Here is a 13,098-nt window from a genome sequence, read left to right as displayed (position 1 = left end):
CAGTCTGTAGACCTCAGGGTTAACCCCATTAGTCTTGACTGTGTCACAGATTTGCAAGAATTCAGCTAAGAACTGATGAGGATCTTCCATTGGAAGTCCATGGAACTTGCAATTCTGTTGCATTAGAAACTAATTGAGCTTAAGCTCAAAGTTTGTTTGCTCCAATGGCAGGGATAGAGATGCTTCTCCCATAGAAATCAGGAGTAGGTGCAGTGAAGTCACCCAGCACCTTCCTTGCATTGTTGGCATTGTTGTTGTTTTCGGCTGCCATGTGTTCTTCTTCCTTGAAGAATTCGGTCAGGTCCTCTAAAGAGAGTTGTGCTTTAGCTTCTCTTAGCTTTCTCTTCAAGGTTCTTTCGGGTTCAGGGTCAGCTTCAACAAGAATGCCTTTGTCTCTGCTCCTGCTCATATGAAAGAGGAGAGAAAAAGAAAATGTGGAATCCTCTATGTCACAGTATAGAGATTCCTTGAAGTGTCAGAGGAAAAGAGAAATAGTAAGAAGAAGGAGAAGAAGAATTCGAACTTTAATTAGATAAGGTTCGAATTGTGCATTTAGAAGGAGTGGTACTCCATAAATAGAAGGATGTGGGAAGGGGGGAAGAGAATTTTCGAAAATTCAATTAAAAAATTTTGAAAACATTTTGAAAATTTGATTGATAATTTTCGAAAATTAAAAGTGAAAAAGAAATCAAGTGATTTTAGAAAAAGATTTTGAAATTAGAAATTAAAAAGATTTGATTGAAAACTATTTTGAAAAAAAAATGTGATTAAAAAGATTTGATTGGAAAGTTATGGTTTTAAAAAGATATAATTGAGAAGATATGATTTGAAAAACATTTTAAAAAGATTTGTTTTGAAAACAATTTGAAAAGATATGATTTAAAAAGAAATTGATGACTTGCCTAACAAGAAAAGATATGATTCAAACATAAAACCTTCCTCAACAGAAAAGGCAACATACTTGAAATGTTGAATCAAATCATTAATTGATAGTAAGTATCTTTGAAAAAGGAAAGAAATTGATTTTGAAAACATTTGATTGAAAAGATATGATTTGAAAAAGATTTGGTTTTGAAAAACTTTGAAAACTTGAAAAAAAATTGATTTGAAAACAAAATCTTCCCCCTAGCACCATCCTGGCGTTAAACGCCCAGAATGGTATACATTCTGGCGTTTAACGCCCAAAATGCTACCTTTTGGGGCGTTAAACGCCCAACCAGGTACCCTGGCTGGCGTTTAAACGCAGTCTGCCTTCTTCACTGGGCATTTTTTGAATGCTCAGCTTTTTCTGTATAATTCCTCTGCAGTATGTTCTGAATCTTCAATTCTTTGTATTATTGACTTGAAAAGACACAAATTAAAAATATTTTTGGATTTTTTAGTAATCAAAATGCAACAAGAATCAAATAACAATGCATGCAAGACACCAAACTTAGCAGTTTGTGTACTACTGACACTATATGAGACACATAAATACTCAAGCCAAAAGAATTCAAAGATCAAAACAAAGAAATATATGCATGGATTCGAAAAATGTAACAAAAACATGCATTTGACACCAATCCCAGGCATTGTTACCAAAAGCTTGCTCAAAACTTGAACAATCCCCGGCAACGGCGCCAAAAACTTGGTGCGCGAAATTGTGAACAATACTTTTCACAACTCTCATAATCCCCGGTAATGGCTCCAAAAACGTGGTAGCTCAATACCATGGCATTACACAACTTCGCACAACTAACCAGCAAGTGCACTGGGTCGTCCAAGTAATACCTTACGTGAGTAAGGGTCGATCCCACGGAGATTGTTAGCATTGAAGCAAGCTATGGTCATCTTGTAAATCTTAGTCAGGCAAACTCAAATGTATATGATGATGAACGAAAATAATATAAAGATAAAGATAGAGATACTTATGCATATCATTGGTGTAAGAGCTTCAGACAAGTGTATGAAGATGCCTTCCCTTCCGTCTCTCTGCTTTCCTACTGCCTTCATCCAATCCTTCTTACTCCTTTCCATGGCAAGCTTGTGTAGGGTTTCACTGTTGTCAGCAGCTACCTCCCATCCTCTCAGTGAAAGCGATTGCATATGTCCTGTCACGGCATAGCGGAATTCAGCTGTCGGTTCTCGGTCAGGCCGGAATAATATCCATTGATACTTTTGCGTCTGTCACTAACGCCCTAGCCTACTAGGAGTTTGAAGCACGTCACAGTCATTCAGTCATTGAATCCTACTCAGAATACCACAGACAAGGTTAGACCTTCCGGATTCTCTTGAATGCTGCCATCAGTTCTTGCCTATACCACGAAGACTCTGATCTCACGGAATGGTTGGCTCGTTTGTCAGGCGAGCACTCGGTTGTCAGGCGATCAACCATGCATCGTGCAATCAGGAATCCAAGAGATATTCACTAAGCCTCAGATGCTTGTAGAACAAGAATGGTTGTCAGTCACCTTGTTCATGAGTGAGAATGGTGATGGGCGTCAATCATCACCTTCATCATGTTGAAGAACAAGTGATATCTTGGATAAAGAACAAGCGGAATTGAATGGAAGAACAATAGTAATTGCATTAATACTCGAGGTACAGCAGAGCTCCACACCTTAATCTATGGTGTGTAGAAACTCCACCGTTGAAAATACATAAGAACAAGGTCTAGGCATGGCCGAATGGCCAGCCTCCCAAAGGTCTAAGATAGCATAAAACAAAGATAGCTACCCCCCAAAAGTCTCTCTAATACAATAGTAAAAGGTCCTACTTATAGAAAACTAGTACATAGATGAGTAAATGACATAAAAATCCACTTCCGGGCCCACTTGGTGTGTGCTTGGGCTGAGCAATGAAGCTTTTTTCGTGTAGAGACTCTTCTTGGAGTTAAACGCCAGCTTTAGTGCCAGTTTGGGCGTTTAACTCCCAATTAGGTGCCAGTTCCGGCGTTTAACGCTGGAATTTCTTGAGGTGACTTTGAACGCCGGTTTGGGCCATCAAATCTTGGGCAAAGTATGGACTATTATATATTGCTGGAAAGCCCAGGATGTCTACTTTCCAACGCCGTTGAGAGCGCGCCAATTGGGCTTCTGTAGCTCCAGAAAATCCACTTAGAGTGCAGGGAGGTCAGAATCCAACAGCATCTGCAGTCCTTTTGAGTCTCTGGATCAGATTTTTGCTCAGGTCCCTCAATTTCAGCCAGAAAATACCTGAAATCACAGAAAAACACACAAACTCATAGTAAAGTCCAGAAAAGTGAAATTTAATTAAAAACTAATAAAAATATAATAAAAACTAACTAAATCATAACAAAAACATACTAAAAACAATGCCAAAAAGTATACAAATTATCCGCTCATCACTACTCAAAATCCCTCTGAGGACAATCAGAGCCCAAAGAAGAATAATGCTGGCGCTGAACGCCCAGCCCATGCTCATTCCTGGCGTTCAACGCCAGAAACAAGCATGAATCCGGCGTTGAACGCCCAAGGGGAGCATAGTTCTGGCGTTCAGATGCCAGTAACAAATAAGGAGGTGGCGTCTAACGCCACTCCAGCTTCCACCCCTGGCATTCAAATGCCAGTGGGGGATCAATCACATACAAGTGCTGATAACAACCCTTCTAAAAAGGCTTCCCAACCCACTTCTGTAGGTAATAAACCTGCAGCAACTAAGGTTGAGGAATACAAAGCCAAAATGCCTTATCCTCAAAAACTCTGCCAAGTGGAACAGGATAAGCAATTTGCCCGCTGTGCAGACTATCTCAGGACTCTTGAAATAAAGATCCCGTTTGCAGAAGCACTTGAGCAAATACCCTCTTATGCTAAGTTCATGAAAGAGATCTTAAGCCATAAGAAGGATTGGAGGGAGACTGAAAAAGTTTACCTCACTGAAGAATGCAGTGCAGTCATTCTGAAAAGCTTACTTGAGAAGCTTAAAGATCCTGGGAGCTTTATGATACCATGCACATTAGAGGGTACTTGTACCAAGCATTCTTTATTTGATCTTGGGGCAAGTATCAACCTAATACCTGCATCTACTATCAGAAAGCTTGGTTTAACTGAAGAAATCAAACCAACCAGGATATGTCTTCAACTTGCTGATGGCTCCATTAAATACCCATCAGGCGTGATTGAGGACATGATTGTCAAGGTTGGGCCATTTGCCTTTCCTACTGACTTTGTGGTGCTGGAAATGGAGGAGCACAAGAGTGCAACTCTCATTCTAGGAAGACCTTTCCTAGCAACTGGCCGAACCCTCATTGACGTCCAAAAAGGGGAAGTAACCTTGAAAGTCAATGAGGAGGAGTTCAAGTTGAATGTTGTCAAAGCCATGCAACATCCAGACACTCCAAATGATTGCATGAGTGTTGATATTATTGACTCTCTGGTAAGAGAGGTCAATATGGCTGAGAGTCTCGAATCAAAGCTAGAGGACATCTTTAAAGATGTTCAGCCTGATCTAGAGGAATCAGAGAGAATAGTAGAACCTCTGAAAATCCCTCAGGAAAGGGAAAAACCTCCTAAACCCGAGCTCAAACCATTACCACCTTCCCTAAAATATGCATTCCTGGGAGAAGGTGATACCTTTCCTGTGATCATAAGCTCTACCTTAGAGCCACAGGAAGAGGAAGCACTAATTCAAGTGCTAAGGACACACAAGACAGCTCTTGGGTGGTCCATCAGTGATCTTAAGGGCATTAGCCTAGCTAGATGCATGCACAAGATCTTACTGGAGGGTGATGCCAAGCCAGTGGTTCAACCACAAAGGCGGCTGAATCCAGCCATGAAGGAAGTAGTGCAGAAAGAGGTCACTAAGTTACTAGAGGCTGGGATTATTTATCCTATTTCTGATAGCCCCTGGGTGAGCCCTGTCCAAGTCGTCCCTAAGAAAGGTGGCATGACAGTGGTTCATAATGAAAAAAATGAACTGGTTCCTACAAGAACAGTTACTGGGTGACGTATGTGTATTGATTACAGAAGGCTCAATACAGCTACCAGAAAGGATCATTTTCCTTTACCATTCATAGACCAGATGCTAGAAAGACTGGGAGGTCATGAATACTACTGCTTCCTAGATGGATATTCAGGTTATAATCAAATTGCAGTAGATCCCCAGGATCAGGAGAAGACGGCATTCACATGCCCTTCTGGAGTATTTGCATACAGAAGGATGCCATTTGGCCTGTGCAATACACCTGCAACCTTTCAGAGGTGCATGCTCTCAATCTTCTCTGATATGGTGGAAAAATTTTTGGAAGTCTTCATGGATGACTTTTCAGTGTTTGGAGACTCATTCAGCTCCTGCCTTAACCATTTAGCACTCGTTCTAAAGAGATGCCAAGAGACTAACCTGGTTTTAAACTGGGAGAAGTGTCACTTTATGGTGACTAAAGGAATTGTCCTTGGGCACAAAATCTCGAACAAGGGAATAGAGGTAGATCAAGCTAAGGTAGAGGTAATTGAAAAATTACCACCACCTGCCAATGTTAAGGCAATCAGAAGCTTTCTGGGGCATGCAGGATTCTATAGGAGGTTTATAAAGGATTTTTCAAAAATCGCCAAACCTCTGAGCAACTTGCTAGCTGTTGACACGCCATTTATCTTTGATAAAGAGTGTCTGCAGGCATTTGAGACTCTGAAAGCTAAATTGGTCACTGCACCAATAATCTCTGTACCAAACTGGACATTGCCATTTGAATTAATGTGTGATGCCAGTGATCATGCCATTGGTGCAGTGTTGGGACAAAGGCATGACAAGCTTCTGCACGTCATTTACTATGCCAGCCGTGTTCTAAATGACGCACAGAGGAATTACACAACCACAGAAAAAGAGCTACTTGCAGTGGTTTACGCCATTGACAAATTTAGATCCTATTTAGTAGGATCAAAAGTGATTGTGTACACTGATCATGCTGCTCTTAAATATCTACTCACAAAGCAGGATTCAAAACCCAGACTTATAAGATGGGTGTTGCTTCTGCAAGAGTTTGATATAGAAATAAGAGACAGAAAAGTGATAGAAAACCAAGTAGCAGATCACCTGTCCCGAATAGAACCAGTAGAAGGGGCGTCCCTCCCTCTCACTGAGATCTCTGAAACTTTTCCGGATGAGCAACTCTTTGCCATCCAGGAAGTGCCATGGTTTGCAAACATTGCAAACTACAAGGCAGTGAGGTTTATACCCAAAGAATACAGTAGGCAGCAATCAAAGAAATTAATTACAGATGCAAAGCACTATCTTTGGGATGAACCATATCTCTTCAAGAGATGTGCAGACGGAGTAATCCGTAGATGTGTGCCTAAGGAAGAAGCACAGAAGATCCTATGGCACTGCCATGGATCACAGTATGGAGGACATTTTGGAAGTGAGCGAACAGCCACAAGAGTCCTCCAATGTGGCTTCTACTGGCCTATTCTCCATAAAGACTCCGAGTGTTTGTACTTAATTGTGACAGTTGTCAAAGATCTGGCAATCTGCCTTACAGTTATGCCATGCCTCAACAAGGGATCTTGGAGATTGAGTTGTTTGATGTATGGGGAATTGACTTCATGGGACCTTTCCCACCATCATACTCAAACACTTATATTCTGGTGGCAGTGGATTATGTATCCAAATGGATGGAAGCTATTGCAACCCCCACTAATGACACTAAAACAGTGTTAAAATTCCTCCAGAAACACATCTTCAGCAGATTTGGTACCCCTAGAGTATTAATCAGTGATGGGGGCACTCATTTCTGCAATAAACAGCTTTACTCTGCTTTGGTTCGTTATGGAGTTAGCCATAGGGTGGCCACTCCATATCATCCACAGACTAATGGGCAAGCTGAAGTCTCAAATAGAGAACTCAAAAGAATCCTGAAACGGACTGTAATTAACCGTAGAAGGGATTGGGCAAGAAGCTTGGATGATGCTCTGTGGGCATACAGAACAGCATTTAAGACCCCTATAGGGACCTCTCCATACCAGCTTGTGTATGGAAAGGCATGTCACTTGCCAGTGGAACTGGAACATAAGGCCTACTGGGCAACCAGATTCCTAAACCTTGATGCCAAGTTAGCTGGAGAAAAACGATTGTTTCAGTTAAATGAGCTAGAGGAATTTAAACTCAATGCTTTCGAGAATGCAACAATTTACAAAGAGAAAGCAAAAAGATGGCATGATAAGAAATTGTCATCCAGAGTCTTTGAGCCGGGACAGAAAGTTCTGCTATTTAATTCCAGGCTCAAATTATTCCCCGGGAAATTAAAATCCCGGTGGAGAGGTCCATATGTGATTACAAGCGTATCACCATATGGATACGTAGAGCTTCAGGATAATGAATCCAACAAAAAGTTCATTGTTAATGGACAGAGAATTAAACATTATCTTGAAAGTAACTTCGAGCAAGAATGCTCAAAACTGAGACTTGATTAGAGCTTAGTGGAAGTCCAGCTAAAGACAATAAAGAAGCGCTTGCTGGGAGGCAACCCAACCATTTACAAAGTTTATTTACGAATTAAATAATTTTCCTTTTCTTTACAGGTATGTGTCCAAGTATCTTCAAAGGGTAAAATAGCAATTGATTGAATTCACAGAGTTACAGGGAAATTTGGAGGCTCACTGGCATGAAAAAGCCAGTAAGAAATGTTTTGGGCGTTGAACGCCCAAAAGAAGCACCCACTGGGCGTTCAACGCCAGTAAAGGTAGCCATCTGGGCGTTAAACGCCAGAAAGGAGCATCTTCTGGGCGTTAAACGCCAGAAAGAAGCACCTTCTGGGCGTTTAACGCCAGATTGACAGCGTCCTGGGCGTTCAGAAAAACGCCCAGTGACAAAGGACTTCCTGGCGTTCAACGCCAGAAAGAAGAAACAACTGGGCGTTGAACGCCCAAGAGAAGCAGCAATTGGGCGTTAAACGCCCAAAACATGCAACATTTGGGCGTTTAACGCCAGGATGGTGGGAAGGAGGTAATTTCGTTTTCAATTCAAATTTTTTCCAATTTTCATGTTTCAATTCATGATTTCTTGCATAAACATGTTTCAAATTATCATCCCTCAAATCAAATTAGTTTTCTAAAAACCCTAATTTCTAAAATCCCTTTTTCAAAAATATCAAATGTATCTTAATTCATAAACAAAAATCTTTTTCCAATCCAATTCTTTTTCAAATCTTTTTAATTTCTTCTCATATCTTTTTCAACTCATCTTATCTTTTTTTCGAAACTGCCTCTCCTTCTATTCCCCTCCTTTCCTTTCTTTTGCTTGAGGACAAGCAAACCTCTAAGTTTGGTATGATTTGCCATGATCACTGTGCTAAAACTCATTAAGATCATGGCACCTAAGGGAACAGGAAGAGCAAGGATGAACTTAAGGGAGCTGAAGCGTCAGAAATTAATTCTTGAAGGCACCCCACAGACTAGAGGAACATCCACTTCCCAAAATACAGGTTGTTAAGTTCTAATTCTAGCTTTAACTCTGTGATAGTATTATTATAGGATTTTACCTTAGAAGTTATATAGGAGTAGTAGTAATTAGCATATCTATTTTGATTTTATTTTCAATTAAGTTATAATTTATTTTTCTCATCATCATCAAACATGAATAAAATAGTAGATTTTTAGAATAAAGAGGCAATTTAATTTTTTCGAGTTCTTAATAAGGAAAATTCTAATTATTTATATGTGGTGGCAATACTTTTTGTCTTCTGAATGAATGCTTGAACAGTGCATATTTTTGATATTGAATTTTATGAATGTTAAAATTGTTGGCTCCTGAAAGAATGATGAACAAGAGAAGTGTTATTGATGATCTGAAAAATCATGAAATTGATTCTTGAAGCAAGAAAAAGCAGTGAAAAAAAAAAATTTTTTTGCGGAAAAAAAAAGAGAGAAAGAAAAAGCAAGCAGAAAAAGTCAATAGCCCTTAAAACCAAAAGGCAAGGGTAAAAAGGATCCAAGGCTTTGAGCATTAATGGATAGGAGGGCCCAAGGAAATAAATCCTGGCCTAAGCGGCTAAATCAAGCTGTCCCTAACCATGTGCTTGTGTCATGAAGGTTGGTGTGCGAAATTGTGATCACTACAACTTCGCACAACTAACCAGCAAGTGCACTGGGTCGTCCAAGTAATAAACCTTACGCGAGTAAGGGTCGATCCCACGGAGATTGTTGGTATGAAGCAAGCTATGGTCACCTTGTAAATCTTAGTCAGGCAAACTCAAATGGGTATAGTGATGAACGAATAAAACATAAAGGTAAAGATAGAGGTACTTATGTAATTCATTGGTAGGAACTTCAGATAAGCGTATGAAGATGCCTTCCCTTCCGTCTCTCTGCTTTCCTACTGTCTTCATCCAATCCTTCTTACTCCTTTCCATGGCAAGCTTATGCAAGGGTTTCACCGTTGTCAGTGGCTACCTCCCATCCTCTCAGTGAAAATGTTCTTATGCTCTGTCACAGCATAGGCTAATCATCTGTCGGTTCTCGGTCAGGCCGGAATAGAATCCAGTGATTCTTTTGTGTCTGTCACTAACGCCCCGCCTGCTAGGAGTTTGAAGCACGTCACAGTCATTCAATCATTGAATCCGACTCAGAATACCACAGACAAGGTTAGACCTTCCGGATTCTCTTGAATGCCACCATCAGTTCTCGCCTATACCACGAAGATTCCAGTTAAAGAATCCAAGAGATAAACATTAGAGCCTCGTTTGCTTGTAGAACAAGAGTGGTTGTCAGTCACTTTGTTCATGAGTGAGAATGATGATGAGCGTCACATAATCATCACATTCATCATGTTCTTGGGTGCAAATGAATATCTTGGACAAAGAACAAGCGGAATTGAATAGAAGAACAATAGTAATTGTATTAATACTCGAGGTACAGCAGAGCTCCACACCTTAATCTATGGTGTGTAGAAACTCCACCATTGAAAATACATAAGAACAAGAGTGATCATTGGTTTCGGCCCCAGAGAGGGAACCAGAAGAACCAAGATGAAAATACAATAGTAAAAGGTCCTACTTATAGAGAACTAGTAGCCTAGGGTGTACAGAGATGAGTAAATGACATAAAAATCCACTTCCGGGCCCACTTGGTGTGTGCTTGGGCTGAGCAATGAAGCATTTTCGTGTAGAGACTCTTCTTGGAGTTAAACGCCAGCTTTTATGCCAGTTTGGGCGTTTAACTCCCATTTTGGTGCCAGTTCCGGCGTTTAACGCTGGGAATTCTGAGGGTGACTTTGGACGCCGGTTTGGGCCATCAAATCTTGGGCAAAGTATGGACTATCATATATTGCTGGAAAGCCCAGAATGTCTACTTTCCAACGCCGTTGAGAGCGCGCCAATTGGGCTTCTGTAGCTCCAGAAAATCCACTTCGAGTGCAGGGAGGTCAGAATCCAACAGCATCTGCAGTCCTTTTCAGTCTCTGAATCAGATTTTTGATCAGGTCCCTCAATTTCAGCCAGAAAATACCTGAAATCGCAGAAAAACACACAAACTCATAGTAAAGTCCAAAAAAGTGAATTTTAACTAAAAACTAATAAAAAGTATACTAAAAACTAACTAAAACTACTAAAAACATACTAAAAACAATGCCAAAAAGCGTATAAATTATCCGCTCATCACAACACCAAACTTAAATTGTTGCTTGTCCCCAAGCAACTGAAAATCAAATAAGATAAAAAGAAGAGAATATACTATAGACTCCAGATCATCAATGAAACTTAGCTCCAAATTAGATGAGCGGGACTAGTAGCTTTTTGCCTCCGAATAGTTTTGGCATCTCACTTTATCCTTTGAAATTCAGAATGATTGTCTTCTTTAGGAACTCAAAATCCAGATAGTGTTATTGATTCTCCTAGTTAAGTATGATGATTCTTGAACACAGCTACTTATTGAGTCTTGGCCGTGGCCCAAAGCATTCTGTCTTCCAGTATTACCACCGGATACATACATGCCACAGACACATAATTGGGTGAACCTTTTCAGATTGTGACTCAGCTTTGCTAGAGTCCCCAATTAGAGGTGTCCAGGGTTCTTAAACACACTCTTTTTGCCTTGGATCACAACTTTATTTCTTTCTTTTTCTTTTTCTCCCCCTTTTTTTTCGCTTTTTCTTCTTCTTTTTTTTTTTTGTATTCACTGCTTTTTCTAGCTTCAAGAATCATTTTTATGATTTTTCAGATCCTCAGTAACATGTCTCCTTTTTCATCATTCTTTCAAGAGCCAACAACTTTAACATTCATGAACAAAAAATTCAAAAGACATATGCACTGTTTAAGCATACATTCAGAGAACAAAAGCATTGCCACCACATCAAACTAATTAAGCTAGTTTTAAAGATGAATTCGAAATCCTGTACTTCTTGTTCTTTTGTAATAAAAACAGTTTTCATTTAAGAAAGGTGACGGATTCATAGGACATTCATAACTTTAAGGCATAGACACTAAGACACTAATGATCATAAGACACAAACATAGACAAAAATAAGCATGAAATTTCGAAAAATAGAAAAATAAAGAACAAGGAGATTAAAGAACAGGTCCACCTTAGTGATGGCGGCTTGTTCTTCCTCTTGAAGGTCCTATGGAGTGCTTGAGCTCCTCAATGTCTCTTCCTTGCCTTTGTTGCTCCTCTCTCATGATTCTTTGATCTTCTCTAATTTCATGGAGGAGGATGGAATGTTCTTGGTGCTCCACCCTTAGTTGTCCCATGTTGGAACTTAATTCTCCTAGGGAGGTGTTCAGTTGCTCCCAATAGTCTTGTGGAGGAAAGTGCATCCCTTGAGACATCTCAGGGATCTCATGATGAGAGGAGTCTCTTGTTTGCTCCATCCTTTTCTTAGTGATGGGCTTGAGGTCATGCCTTCTCAGTTGAACTGGCTTCCCTCTTGAATCTCTCTTTCATTGAGCGCCCTCTTCATAAATATCTATGAGGACTTGGTCCAACCTTTGATCAAAGTTGACCCTTCTTCATGGCCACAACTTCATAGAAGTGGTCTTGATGCACCCTTGAGATGAATCTCTCCATCTCCCACGACTCGGAGGTGAAAGCTTTTGCCTTCCCTTTCCTCTTTTTAGAGGTTTCTCCGGCCTTGGATGCCATAAATGGTTATGGAAAAATAAAAAGCAATGCTTTTACCACACCAAACTTAAAGGGTTTGCTCGTCCTCGAGCAAAAGAAGAAAGAAGAGAGTAGAAGAAGAAGAAAGGAGGAAGAAGGGAATGGCTTTGTGATCGGCCAAAGAGGGGGAGAAGTGGTGTTGAGGTGATTGGTGAATGGGTGAAGAAGAGAGAGAGTGGTGGGGTTGGTGGGGATCCTGTGGGGTCCACAGATCCTGAGGTGTCAAGGAAAAGTCATCCCTGCACCAAATGGCATGCGAAATCACGTTTTGAGCCAATTCTGGCGTTAAACGCCGGGCTGGTGCCCATTTCTGGCGTTTAACGCCAGGTTCTTGCCCTTTCCTGGCGTTTAACGCCAGTCTGGTGCCCCTTTCTGGCGTTAAACGCCCAGAATGGTGCCAGACTGGGCGTTAAACGCCCACCTGCTAGCCTTACTGGCGTTTAAACGCCAGTAAGTTCTTCCTCCAGGGTGTGCTGTTTTTCTTCCTGTTTTTCATTCTGTTTTTGCTTTTTCAATTGATTTTGTGACTTCTCATGATCATCAACCTACAAAAAACATAAAATAACAAAAGAAAATAGATAAAATATAACATTGGGTTGCCTCCCAACAAGCGCTTCTTTAATGTCAGTAGCTTGACAGATGGCTCTCATGGAGCCTCACAAATGATCAGAGCAATGTGGGAACCTCCCAACACCAAACTTAGAGTTTGAATGTGGGGGTTCAACACCAAACTTAGAGTTTGGTTGTGGCCTCCCAACACCAAACTTAGAGTTTGACTGTGGGGGCTCTGTTTGACTCTGATTTGAGAGAAGTTCTTCATGCTTCCTCTCCATGGTGACAGAGGGATATCCTTGAGCCTTAAACACCAAGGATTCTTCATTCACTTGAATGATCAACTCTCCTCTATCAACATCAATCACAGCCTTTGCTGTGGCTAGGAAGGGTCTGCCAAGGATGATGGTTTCATCCATGCACTTCCCAGTCTCTAGGACTATGAAATCAGCAGGGATGTAAT

The sequence above is a fragment of the Arachis stenosperma genome, chromosome 9 (assembly GCF_014773155.1).
Source record: "Arachis stenosperma cultivar V10309 chromosome 9, arast.V10309.gnm1.PFL2, whole genome shotgun sequence".
In the NCBI taxonomy this organism is placed as follows: Eukaryota; Viridiplantae; Streptophyta; class Magnoliopsida; order Fabales; family Fabaceae; genus Arachis; species Arachis stenosperma.
Note: the sequence above shows the minus strand (reverse complement) of the source record.